Below are 13,996 nucleotides of genomic sequence, written 5' to 3'. Positions count from 1 at the left end.
GAAAGCTACCTTTATAGGGCTGAAGGTCCCTCCCCACACTGTTATCGGCCAATCCGCTCTGTTCCACATTTGGAAGAGATAATCCCCTAAGCAAACAGGTCAACAGACTTATCAAGTTTGGTCAGAAACCCATATTTCCCAAACACAGAGAAACGGAGCCAAATTTCCCAACTGATGTAAGTTGAGGTTGTTCCCTGACAAATCCCATCTTCATTTACGCCACCATTAACTGAGAAGCAGAAGGGATCTAGCTTGCTGCGCAACAGCAGGGGTGCCATGCTTCAGTTCACAACACATTCTTTTCTAGCTTTTCATCTTTGATCCTCTCTGGGATTTTCCCAACTGTTGCAAAAGATTTACTGTAATTTTATGACCTGAGTTCTTTTAATAATAAGTCCTTTGAGCCCATAATAGGAAGGTGCAGTTTTTGGACTAGAAATTCCCATCAGGTCTTGTACTTCCCCCCCATCTGTGATCAAAACAAGTTTCACAAATTTTGAGAATTGTTTAAGAAACAAATTCAATTCTTGGGGAATGCTAGGAAGTGGAGCCATGGCCAGCTCAGGTGTAGATTAGCAAGACATTTGGTAAGAACCAGATTTGGATCTGAAGTAAACCTTTCAACAAATGTGAATTCAAATCAATTTCAGTTCAGGATTCAAGAAGCAAGAACTGATGTCGGTCTTTTGCAGAAGATGCATTTGAGCCAAAAGAGTAATCATAAAGTTGGATGCAATGACTCTGAGTTGGATGCGATCACTAATTGAACTGTAAATTTGCAGAGATCGAAAAATAAGCCAACAATTACATTTGTCTTTCTTTCCAGTTAATTTTGTACCATCTAAAGTGCTGGATCTGGATTTAAGCCACACTGAAAGTAGACATATATAGGTCAATGGGTCTTATGTTTGACATCACTAATTCATGTCCCATTTAATTCATTGGGTTTACTCTATATAAAACTATCCATTCAACCCATGATATATTTGCTTTTCTGAATTACAAGTATTCTATTTCTCTCTATTTCCTAAATGAGACTTTTCAATTACATACCGATTGTAAAAGAAAAATGTAACACTGGAAGCTCAAGACATGAGCATAAAATCGATTTAATCAAAAGCACCCAACATATTTTGAGGCAAGGTGAGAAAATCTTTACAAGCAATAACTGGAAAAGTATTAAGGATAAAATTGAACATATTAAAAGGCATAGCCTGTTCAAATCTGTTTTAAGAATTATTTTGATGAATGTATCCCCATTTTTATTTTAGATGGGTCTGCTCTAAGTAGGACTAAATCAGGAAGCCACTGATTGTCCAGAATATTTACAACCATGCAGCAAAAACTTCATATACATTGAGAGAGCCTGTGATAATCTGCTTTTGAAAGTTTCAGAAAGTAATTTATGATAAGGCAGAGTGAGAGAAGTTTGCTTTTTCTGATTACATATACATATATATTAATACAATTATACATGCACATATTTGTGTCCAAACCCTAAGGCCAACTTAAACTGAGTCCTTTGACTATTTACCCAGGAGTAAGTTTCACTGATGGAATGGGACTTCTCAGTTAACCGATCTAATCTTTCTCCCAGGTTGGAGCTCAGCTAGATTCTTAAAAATTCTTTTGTTTGCACTTTAAGAATATCTAAATTTACCTCAAACCTACATGGTTTAGTTGTTAGGGTAGAATGGAATTAATAAAAATGGTACTAAAACAAACTGTATCGAGATATTTTAGTCAGCAAATGTTTGAGTTTAAAGAAAAAAACAGTCAAATGACATTTCTATTGATAAAATATATGAATAAAAGCTACCCCTGCTTTGAGAAGGTTTGGTTAACAATTTATAAATCTGAAAATTATTAAAAGTCTCATAGTGTATGGTAGAAGTGTACAAAAGCTGAAAAATAAAATAATTCTAGAACATTACAATTATTTATAAAATTTTGCATTGTTAACTTCTCAATACATTCATAATTTTGTAAGATCATATAAATTATGCACTGATTAATTTGGATACATTCTGCTTGTTACAGGCAATCCAGAATGTTTATACTGGATTAAAAAAAATCTTTTAAAACTCAGCCTGCAATTCTATATCCATTTACCTGGGAGTAAATTCCATTTTAGCATTGGGCTTACATGCAGTTATTATCACATCGTTGAATGTATTTGTTGGTTATCTCATATTATGTTTTTTAAAAATTTAAAATATATACCATCCTACATCTTATTGTATCAGGGTGATTTACAAAATGTAATTTAAAAAAAAAGAGTTAAAATTGAGTAATCAATGGCAGAGGTTACATAAAATATTTTGCAACACCAGGTGGCTTACTGCCATTTTTTTTAAGAATAAAAAACAAAAATGTCCATATGCTGAAGTATTAGGAAAGCAGCGTTTTCTAAAAAGAATAATAAAAATCCATTATTGCTAATCTATTTATAATTTTATTAATCTGGCAGTTATTGACAAAATATCCACTTGATTTTATGTAGAGCAAAGAAAAAGTATTACCACTAATTGCAATTTGTTTATACACTCCAATTTCTGAATGAGACAGTATAATTCTTTTTAATTAATTGCTTATCTTTGATTTATCTGGATAGCAAAAAACTAGAAACTTGATTTCTAGTTCTATTAGGAGAATGCTAAGGCTCCACAATTTTGGGTATTCCTGACCCAAAGCTACTCCTTGTGCTCTGTTTCCTTTCCTTTCCTTTCCTTTCCGCGGGGGTGGAGTGGGGAGGGGGGTGCAGGGATATGGAACAAAGTTAAAGGGTTGTTGACTTTTCTTCCATGTCCAAAAGACCTATCTAGGTTGCCGAGAACAAGCACTCTGCTTTTTGAAAGTCTCATTCTGTGGTGTCAAGTCAGAAGCCCATATATGTTGTTGACCAATCATGTCAGGACTGTGCCTTTGTATAAAACAAGATTAAAAGAAAGCCTCAACTATGGGGTAGTATAGAAATGTAATACATTTATTTATGAACAAAATTAATTCTTTAAAACTTAAGAGCAAATAAAAACTAACCAAAAACAAAACACTGTCTGTAATTTGAAGGAAAATAATAGCTATACTTCATGTTTTCTCCAAAGTGATCTCAGTTTTTTAAGTTGTGTGCAATCCCAGATCAGTCTGCTCAGAACTGAGCTGCATTGAGTTCAGTGAGATTCAATCCCAGATAAGTTTCCATCTCAGTTTTTCGTCCTTTCAGGGAGCATTTTACCATCTCCATCCTCAGTCTCTGAACTCTTATGTGCATCCCAAACCCTAATGAGGTGCAGTGGCAGCAATTTCTCTTGCAACTATGCCTCACACCCTGATTTTTGTCTTGATGGCCATTTCTGGCCATCTAGACAAAGTGCAAGGGAGGTCTGGGGAAGGATGCCGGACTGCCATAAGCACTGACATCAGTTCTTGGACCCAGCCTCCTTCCCTTCCCAGTCTCCAGCATGGCCTGTTTTGTCCTTTCCAGGACTCAGTGGCAATCTCAGTAAATTCATTCCACACTGGCTACAGGTGAGGCTGGGATGAGGACACTGCTTCAGTCAGAGGACCTCAGTGCTAGGGTTCTGAAAAATCCTATGGCCCACCCAAATGGTGCAGGGAGGCCATAGGGTTTCACCATTTCTATAAGCATTTCATTCATGGCTTTTGTTTGAGGTGAATATCTAATTGCATGTCATTCTGAAAGATTCAAACAATGAATAATTATTCCAGCAAATTGCTTGCTGAATTGACAAGGATTTTTGTGACATGGAAAGGATTAATTCAGCAGGCTATTATCAACAGCTCTATGGCTTAATTGAGCTACAGTAAAACAGAAGCAGCACCACGTTGGATCAGGGCAATGATCCATTTAACCCAACATTCATTCTGTTCGCAAAGTGGCCACCCAGCGACGCAAAGGATCCCACAAGCAGGGTATGAGTGCAGCACTCCCCCCTTGCCCAGGCTCCCCAGCAACTGGTGTGCATTAGCATAATTCCTTTGATGCGGAAGGTAGTCCAGATTCATCAGGACCAGCGGCCACTGATGGCCTTCTCCTCCATGCGTTCTTGTTCAATCCCCTTTCAAAGCTGCCTAAATGGGTGGCCATCAGTACAGCTATGGAAGTGAACTCGAGGTTTAATAAAGCGCTGCGTGAAGAAGGGCCCCCTTTTACCTGTTCGGAAGCTCCCATCAGTCAGTTCATGGGGTGATGCTCTTGGTTCTAGTTTTATGGGAGACGGGGGCTTTTTAATAAAGGAAATGCCCCCCTATCCAAATTGTCCAAACCATGCATCATTCTGGACCAGTAGTTCTGCAATGCTGTCATATCTCACCTTACTGCCTTTTGTCCTGAAAGAAACAGTCCCAACCTTTCCTCATAGGGGAGGAACTCTAACCCATTGACCTTAAAATATCAATTCCCCAAATTAAAACTGGATTATGGAAACCAAAAATCAACTGGTTTATAGCTTGGAGAACAACTCGTAAAATTGTTCACAAAGAAAACTGGCAAACAAAACTGAGGCTGGTATGCATTATTGCAAACATTTATGTCAATGTGTTTTAATCTGGAAGAAAACTCCCAATGGTTAATATATCAATACATTTGAAACTAGAAGTATAATATAAATAGATGATTTAACAATTCTGTGCAAGCAGCAGAAAAGTCCAGCCATCCTGAGCAGAAGTGCTAGTCCCCTTTTAGCCTGAAGGCCAAATGCCATTTCAGAGAATTTCTCTGGAGGTACTTTCCAGTGGTGGCTGGGGCTAAAGGCAAATGGAAGTAGGCTAAAATAAAACACATTCTAGGTTAAAGCCCTTGCTGTTGAAAACTTAGCAAATACTGTTCAACCCTTTAGAACAGGAGAGAAACTGCACAAAATCCAAGAAAGTCCCAAATAATTGTCAGGAAACCACCAAATTTACTTATTTATTAGATTTATATCCTGCTTTTATCTTAAAATGAGCTCAAAGCAGCTCAACTCATTCTTATCCCCCTGCGCTCCATCTTATTCCCACAATAAGCCTCTGCTGCTCCACTGGCTCCTCACAACATCCCTGTGAGGTAGCATAGTTGGAGTCAGTGGTTGGCCCAGTGTAACCCAGCGGCTGAGCAGGTACTCCAACCCAGACCCCTCTCTCCTCCCACCCAACAAACACAGAACACGCAACGTGTCCTGGCAGCACAAGCACATTACGGGAAAAGCTCCTTCTGGCCCCGGTGCCACGAGTTCAGTGACAGAGGCTCCCCTTTCCAGGCAGAGCACAAGGCTGCCCGACATGAACAGGGAGATGCTCGCCTCTGGATGAGCGTATTTGCTCAGATCCCGGAGCAGAGCGGTTTGTTTGCGTTTGCCCCACTCCGCTTGCTTCCCGACTGGGATTTGGCCGGGCTCCAGCCAGCTTGGCTCCAGTCGGTCGGCCAAGTACAGACCCAAAGGCGCCAGACTGCACACCTTTCCTTCCATGTACTCTGCCCATGGCCAGCGTCCTTGGGGCATCAGTTCCAGGCAGCTCTCTTGCCCGGACACAGGGCTTTGGGTCACCCTGCGAGCACAGGGGAAACGTGTGATGAGACAGAATAATACGGCATTACGGAGGGCGTGCAGTGGTGTGGTTGTCAGAGTTGTAGATGGGGACTTGGGAGATCCGGTTCTAGTTCCCCTTGGCCCTGAAACTGACTGGGTGACTCAGCCTCGCCTACCTCACAGGGTTGTCGTGAGGCTACAGTAGGAAGCAGGTGACTGCAGGCAGCCTTGAGTGCCTTGCAAGAACAAAAAGCAGTATAAATATAACAAGAAAGTAAGGATAAATAAGGATAACCCCACATCTCCTGCCTCTTTACTTTCAGGAGAAATGGGAAATACAAATGGAATGTGCATCTCAAACCTTTTCTCACCGTGCTGAGTGGCCTGTTTGCAAAATACTACAGCCTTACACAGTTCTTGTTCAGGGTTCCTCCATCCATCCCATTCTCCTCTCCAGCAGACAGCCAGTGCTCAGTCCACGTGCTCTGTACATTTTTTAGGTTTTGTGAAGCTGGGGAGGTGGGGAGGAGAAGACTCGGGAAATGAGTGCACTAAAGAACAGAGGAACCGAACCCTGGAGGCTCCACCACCAACCAGGCTCTTGGCTTGTGCGGCTTTCGTGTACAGGGAGGGCTTGGATGCACTGTTCCTTGAAGGTGGCCAGCTGGCTATTTATTTATTGCATTTTTATCCTGCCTTTTTCCATTTTAAAGAACTCAGAGCAGCTTACCTCATTCACCTCCTCCTCCTCCATCTTATCCCCACAGCAACCACCCTGTGAGGGAGGCTGGGCTGAGAGTCTGCGACTGGCCCAAAGTCACCCAGTGGGCTCCGTGGCTGAGGGAGGACTAGAGCCCGGATCTCCTGAGTCTTAACCACTACACCACACTGGCCCTCAAATGATCGGGAAGGGATACATAAGGGGTCGCCTCTGCGTCTTCAATAACCTGGGATTCACCCTATTGACTAGGCAAATGACTTCCCCGTCCTTGTGCCTCCAACAGCAGTTTGCTCAGTAGGTGAATTTTCAGAGAATGGAAACGGGGTGCTGTGGGGCACTTGCCACGCCCCCCAGCACTTGGGGAGGGGTGCGCTTCTGATGCCCCAGGTTCTGCACTGCAATTCTTCCTCTTTGCCCTCAGGGTCTGTCCACCTGCTTTCTGGGTGAATGAACAATTGACCGCAAGAAGGAAGAGGATCGGGGGTTGCAGCCCCTTCCTCTCCGGCAGGGTATGGATTGAATCCAGCAGGAGACGGGCAGGGTGACTGCCCCAGGGTGGGGGGGCATAGCACAGTCCCCAACCTGGAAATAAGCAACATCACCTAGTTTTGACAGAGATTATTGCTAATATGTCTCTGGAGTCAATTTTGGTAGCCTCCCCCAGCATGAGAACTTTTCTCTTATTGTTCCCGACCTCTGGACCCCAAAAGCTAGATATTGGCAATTGCTTTCTGCCCCTGCCTTTATGGGGAACCTGTGCCGCAGCTCCTGAAGTGTGAGAGCAGCCGCACCTCCTGCTTCAGCGTGAAAGGCCAATGGTGAGACAGCCTGCATCCACGGAAGCCGGTGAACACTGCTGGCGTCTTGCGAGCTCTTGCCATCTTGGGGAGACTTGTCCCAGGAGGGGCATCACCCACCTGGGCAGCACTCGCCTCCACAGGGACTGAGGCCCCCCAGCTGCCAGAGCTCAGGTCAGGAGCCATCCCTGTGCAGCTCTCTCTGCAAACAAGCTGAGAGGCCTTGCGACACGGCCCCCTCTGCCCTCTCTCTGTATCTTCCCGGCAAGCTCGAGCTGGGATGGCGACAGCCAAGATTACAGGTGGCGCCGGGCACAGAAATGGACAGGCGACAGGCAGGCTGGCCAAGCTGCCCGCAAGTTCCCCCAGGCGGTCCGTCCTGCTGCGCCTTTCGCTGGGTGGGCTGGAGGGCTTGTTTTCCATGCAGTTCAAGGCCACTGTTACTAGAGGCAGAGACCAGCATCCAAGAAGGCAGTGGTTTGGGGGGGGGGGGGAAAAACGGAAGGATGGGAGGAAAAGAGGCATTTAGCCTCCCCCCCCCCCCCAGTTATGAAGGTGGGGGGGGGGGCAGTTTCTCACTGTGTTGCTCCTTCACACTGAGCTATGGTTGATTTTAAATAAAGAAGAAGCGCAAGTAAGGCCAGGCAAAAGACTCGTTTGCGAACATTCCACATACAGGGCACCAGAGGATCTACACAGCAGCCAGCCAGTCCGTGCGTGTGTCCACACAGATGCATTTTCCATAGGTGCAAATTTCCTCATAAGCAATAAAGAATCTGAGATTTGGCCCATTTTCTTTCTTCACCTACGGTGGGGGCAATGGTAGGGAAGCAACACTGACAAAGGAACTGGAGTGTCTGGCTCCCCAAACTCCTCGCATGCAGCACTGTTTTAGTCTAGGTACAAAATGCTTCTCTGCTGGAAGTTAGCTAGTGCAGCTGGGCAAAAGTTTTATATGGTTCATCTGACTCAGCACATTTTGCCCATTTCTTCACAAATGCACAGAAAGATTTTGGAGGTTTCTTTAAAAAATGAATGTCGGCGAAAACAAAACTGACCATACCTGTCCATCCTTGGTGACCCACAATTTCAGGTTCCCAAACATGTAGAGCTGGACATGTTTCCAATACCTTTCAGACCTGGATCAAAATTTGTTAAGGGGAAATTTTCTAATTATCAGAGAAATTTTAGTGGGGGCTCCTCTGAATTGTGGTGGGAGAACTTCACCCCTGTTCAGAAATATGAACAGAATTGCCTCCCCCCGCTGCTGCCCAAAACACACACATTCTCTCTTCTCTTTCCAAAAATACGGTGGTGAACACTGCATGCCACTGTGAAACTAGTCTGATGTATTTTGATACCATTGATGATGTCCATTTCTTTTCCCATGCACTACTTTCTTGATCTAGCAATGCATACTGATTCATTCAAAACTCACCAAGCCAACTGTTCCCAGAACAGAAATTTCTGAGAAATGTTTTGCCAGTTCTTATCATCACTGCTCCTCCATTGGAAGAATTCTGTCCCTCCCAAGTGACAATTTGGCAAAATGCTGAAGTCTTTTCTTCACACACACCCCTTCAGCCAATATCACCACATGTAAATAAGATGGAGAATGTTAGAGGACCCATTTTCCAGGCTCCAGAGAGCCATTTGGGACGAGGAGGATTGAGGATCAGCTAGTTGCCATCCTTACTCTGAATGGATTTACATAATCTTCCTATTTTATCTTTGGTTTTTAAAATGCTGGTTCCTTTTGCTTAGATTTCATTGTACATTATGTAACCCCTCTGTGTAGATAAGACAACCCATAACCTGCAAGGAAGGCTGAGCGTTGAAGAATTCAGGCCTTTGAATTGTGGTGCTGGAGGAGACTCCTGCGAGTCCCTTGGACTGCAAGGCAATCAAACCGATCAGTCCTAGAGGAGATCAGCCCTGACTGCTCTTTAGAAGGCCAGATGCTGAAGATGAAACTCAAATACTTTGGCCACCTAGTGAGAAGGAAGGACTCCCTGGAGAAGAGCCTAATGCTGGGAACAATTGATGGCAAAAGAAGGGGACGGCAGAGGATGAGGTGGCTGGATGGAGCCACTGAAGCAGTTGGCGTGAGCTTAAGTGGACTCTGGGGGATGGTGGAGGACAGGATGGCCTGGAGGAAGGTTGTCCATGGTGTCACAATGGGTCGGACACGACTTCATGACTAGCAACAACAACCTGCAAGGGTGTCAATAGCACGTGAAACCAGGAATGGTTGAAACACAAGGTCCACGTTTTCCACTTAGTTATGAAGTTTCCTGGGTAGCTTTGTCCTCATCATCCTCTCAGCTTACCTGCCTTGGAAGAAGGTTGTGAGAATAAAATGGTGAGGGGGCAGGAAGAGAGCCATGCATGTCATCCTGAGTTTGCTGTGAGAGAGGCTGGCTATAAAGAGAAGCAAAGAGAAGTCTGAGGATTGCTGTAGATAAGTGGATGTGTGTGTATGTAGATGAGATTTTCATTAAATCTATGTAGGGTGGCTTGTCAGTAGAAAATAACTGAAATGCAAAACAATAGAACTCACCTCTGGCTGGACATGACAACTCTGGAAGCTTTCTTCTCATCACTTGTGTAATTACAGTCATTCAAATTCTACCCTAAAGTTTGGAATTCTAGATTATCTGGTCCTATTTCCACAGTGGAACAAGACATTTGGAATTCTCTTGTTCAGGCTTGCTTGCTCCTATTTTGTGTTTTTGTTTTTAATATGCTTGGGTTTTTCTTTAGTAACAAATGCAGTTTCAGTTTCTTACGATGCAATCATATATAGGTTGACTCAGGGATAAGCCCCAGTGAGTTAAGCGATGCTTAACCCCAAGAAAGTATAAGATTGGTCTCCCCACCCTGCCAGTCCTGTCCCCACATCACCAATGTGCAAACTTGTGTAAAGGGCAAAACATTGCAAAACAACTTTGCGTCATCTTCTGTGCAATTTTATCAAGACTCATTCTGTGCCTGTATTTTACTGACCGTCCTGTGCACACCATAAAACTTACCAGGAAATAAGCAAGCTTGTCGCAACACACGTTTTCAAACATGCTGTTTGGTGCACTGTTTTTCCTTTTTACCAAAATGCAGGCGCCTGGGCTTGAGTCAATAAAACAAATGGAATTGCAATCAAATGTTCAATCGCATCAGCATATACTGTATTTGTATCTGCTAGTAACACATGGGGGAATCTGCAAAGTCTACAGAGCTGAAATTTAGAAATTCTCTAACTTCTATTGGTCTGAAATCTCTAGAATTCTATTGCTGAAATTTAGTTATTCTCATCACAACAGAACTCAGGATGAGAACAGGGGACAAGATTGAAACTGAGCAGTAAAGAATCAGAATGGGGTAATCCTATTCCAAGTGTTCTTCAGGTATCTACAGGGTTTATTTATTTATTTACTTAGAAAATTTCTATGCCGCCCCATTCGCCGAAGCCTCGGGGCGGCTTACAAATAAATCAATTAAAATACTATAAATTAACAATATAAAACAAGTTAACAATATAAAATAAGTCCCACATGGAGCAGATGTGTTCTCCTTTGTTCCTGGCAGGAAGGCTGGAACCAGCAGATGAAAATGGCAGGGAAAAAAAGTTGGCTAAATGTTAGGAGAAACCAGCTAATGCTAAAAGCTGTTGGACAGCTGTTGGTTCCAGCTGTTTGTGGTGGCGAGCTCTCTCCTGATAGGATATATCTACATTGGTTGGACAGCCATCTGGAATGCTGTCGTTACAGCCTGCACTGAGGAAGGGGTTGAACTAGATCAGGCGTGGTCAGACTTTAGGTCTGCTGGATATATTTCATTTTTTGTTAACTAGCTCCCAGAGTTCCACTAACTAGAGCTTGTTGTAGAACCCTGGCTCAGGGACACCAAGTTATGTTAACACTTGGGAATTAGTACATCCACGAGCACAAACTCAGCTCAGGGCAAAACTCTTCCCCCAAACTCACACCCCTGGCTACTCCTCCTCTCCTTTTTTTTTGTTTCAGTAGCCCAATTCAGGAGCAGCATGAAGCTCACTGGGTGTCTTTGGACCATCACTGACTCCCTGCCTATCCTAACTCAACCCCGGGCTTGTCACAAACATAAAATGGAGGAGAACCAAGCATGAAGCTTTGGGCTTCCAGGAGGAAAGTCTTGTCTGTAAAATTTGCGAGTCAGAATCCCCCCTGCAGCCGGGTTTACGAGTATCTCTGCCTACTCTGTGATCTCACAAATCCCTCCAAGATTTGAGTTGTGTGTTAAGATAAAACACTTTGGTAAATTTTGTAAAACAAATCCAGACGTTCTAGGGCAATGAGCCCAAGAGGGGCACTGGCATTCTTTGACTCGGTGGTCAACCCCAACTGTGCAGGCTCTTGGGCAAAAGATGTTTGTTATGTGCCATCAGGTCATCTCTGCTTTATGGCAACCCCATGCACGAATGCCGTCCAGAAGGTTCTGTCCCTCACAGTCCACCCAGCTGAAAGGATGTTTATAGGATTTAAGGAAGTTTAACCCATAGATATAATCACATCAATTGAAAATAGGAGAGAAACTCTTAGAATAGGCAGGATATTTGCAGAGAAAACAATGCGGAAACTATTCATGTTGTTTGAACTATGAGCAAACTATTTATCTGTGTTTTAGATCGCGGACGATACTAAAACTGGAGCAGTGGCCACAACCGAGGAGCAGGTACTCCAGATCCAAAAGGATCTGGACAGACTATGGAAGTGGGCAGGAGACAACAGGATGGCGTTCAATGTGGGTAAGTGCAAGGTCTTGCACTTGGGGCATAGGAATAGCTGTCATAAGTACAGGATGGGGGACCAGTGGCTGGAGAGCAGCACTTGTGAAAGGGACCTCGGGGTGCTGGTTGACTGCAGGCTAAACATGAGTCAGCAGTGTGATGCAGTGGTCAAGAGGGTGAACGCCACCCTTGGTTGCATAGCCAGAAGCGTGGCTTCTAGATCAAGAGAGGTATTACTACCACTCTACATGACTTTAGTGCGCCTGCAATTGGAGTATTGTGTTCAGTTTTGGGCCCCTCATTACAGAAAGGATATAGCCAGGTTGGAGTCAGTGCAGCGTAGGGCCACAAGGTTGGTGGCCAGTTTGCAGGGGATGCTGTATGAGGCGAGTCTGAGGGAACTTGGTCTCTTCAGCCAGGAGGAGACTCAGGGGGGATCTGTTGGTGACATACAGGTATGTGAGGGGATGTCACACTGAGGTGGGTAGGAACCTGTTCTCCCCTGCAGAGGAAGGCAGGACCCACTCCAACGGAGCCAAGCTCAGGGAGCCAAGGTTCCGTTTGGATGCCAGGAAGCACTTCCTGTTAGGACCCCGAGGGTGTGGAATGGGCTTCCACAGGAGGTGGTTGAGGCCCCATCAGTGCAGGTGTTCAAGGATAGGCTGGACGTCCACATGGTGGGCATGTTGTGAGCGGACCCAGCTGGAGCTGGGGGTCAGACTAGATGACCCGGGAGACCCCTTCTGACTCACGCTGTTTCCATGTTACATGTTGTCATCTTCAGCTAATGGCAAATATGTGTGCCTTCCAAAATGTCTCTGTCCTGGGCAGCCCTGCTCAGCTCTTGTAAACTCAAGGTTGTGGCTTCCTTTAAGGAATCGATCCATTTCATGTTTGCTCTTCCTCTTCTTCTGCCACTGACTTTCCCTAACATGATTGTCTTCTCCAGTGAGTCTTGACTTCTCATCGGTTTTGCTTCCAAGTAACGCTCTGGCTTGATTTGATCCAGGACCCACCTGTCTGCCCACTGGTCCAGGGTATTCATGAAGCTCTTCTCCAGGACTATCCTTCGAGCTCACCTGTGTTCTTCCTATCAGCTTTCTTCATTGTCCAGCTTTCACATGCATACACGACTGGGAATACTATGGTATGATGTTGGCCTTGTTCTCCAGTGAAATGCCCTTGTGCTTAATGATATTTCCTACTTCCTTAATTGCTGCCCTTCCAAGTTTTTAAACAGCTTCATAATTTCTTGACCCTTTTAGTTTGCCTTTGCCCTTTTAAATGCATTCGTCTTTCCTACCACAATCTCAGCCAAGAAACCTCTTTCTTTTGGCCCAGCAGAACTGAAATAGCAAAGCACAGCGAACAACATGTTCTTAATCACAAGCCTGCAGCTTATTCATTTGTGCCGCTGTTAAAAGCAGCTGAGGCTTCCGATCATTAATCCACCCAATTATGGCTCGCAGCTTCAGAAAGATGCCCCTGGGTGCTGCTCTTGCTCGGAAAGGCCTTCCGAGGAGAGGGGCAACGTCGCTTCCAGTGAACGGCCGAGGACTCAGTCCTGTGCGAGCATCCCTGGCAGAAACCCCTCTCCATTCCGGGGAGCGAATTCCTGCTGGATCAGACCAAGGGTCTAACATTCTGCCTGCAGTGTCCAGCCGGCTGCCTGTGCAGAACCGGCAACAGGGGTTCCCCAGCAGTGCACAGCCTGCCATCTAGGGCAGGACGTCGGAGTATCCCAGGCCCTCCGATGCCGCCGGACCGCACCATCCAGCCAGAGCCAACAGCACGGGGTGATCAAGGCAACCCGGCACCATCCTGCCCTGGGCAACATGCCGTTGCCACCCTGGCCTGCATTACGCGTCCCCGATACACCGGCGGAGCTCAGCCTGTGCGCAGGCTTGCTTTGCTCAGGAAAAACCAGGATGTGAGTGAGGAACTGAAGCACGAAACACCAGGAGCTCTCATGTCAGGTTCTGCATTCCTGGAGCAGACTCGGTTGGGGGAAATGGGCAGGGATGATCCTTTTCTGTCCCTCCTCCTCTCTCTTCTGGGGAAGGACAGAACCTACCCGCAGAGTGACGTTACTATTAGGCCGAGAACTACAAGTCGCCACGCTCTGCCTTAGCTCATGTCCCCAGATGTTCCAGATTCCAAATCCCATCACTCCTAAGCAATGGTCCTT

The sequence above is a fragment of the Varanus komodoensis genome, unplaced genomic scaffold (assembly GCF_004798865.1).
Source record: "Varanus komodoensis strain SLA01 unplaced genomic scaffold, ASM479886v1 scaffold93, whole genome shotgun sequence".
NCBI lineage: Eukaryota > Metazoa > Chordata > Lepidosauria > Squamata > Varanidae > Varanus > Varanus komodoensis.
This window is presented reverse-complemented; position numbering follows the sequence as displayed.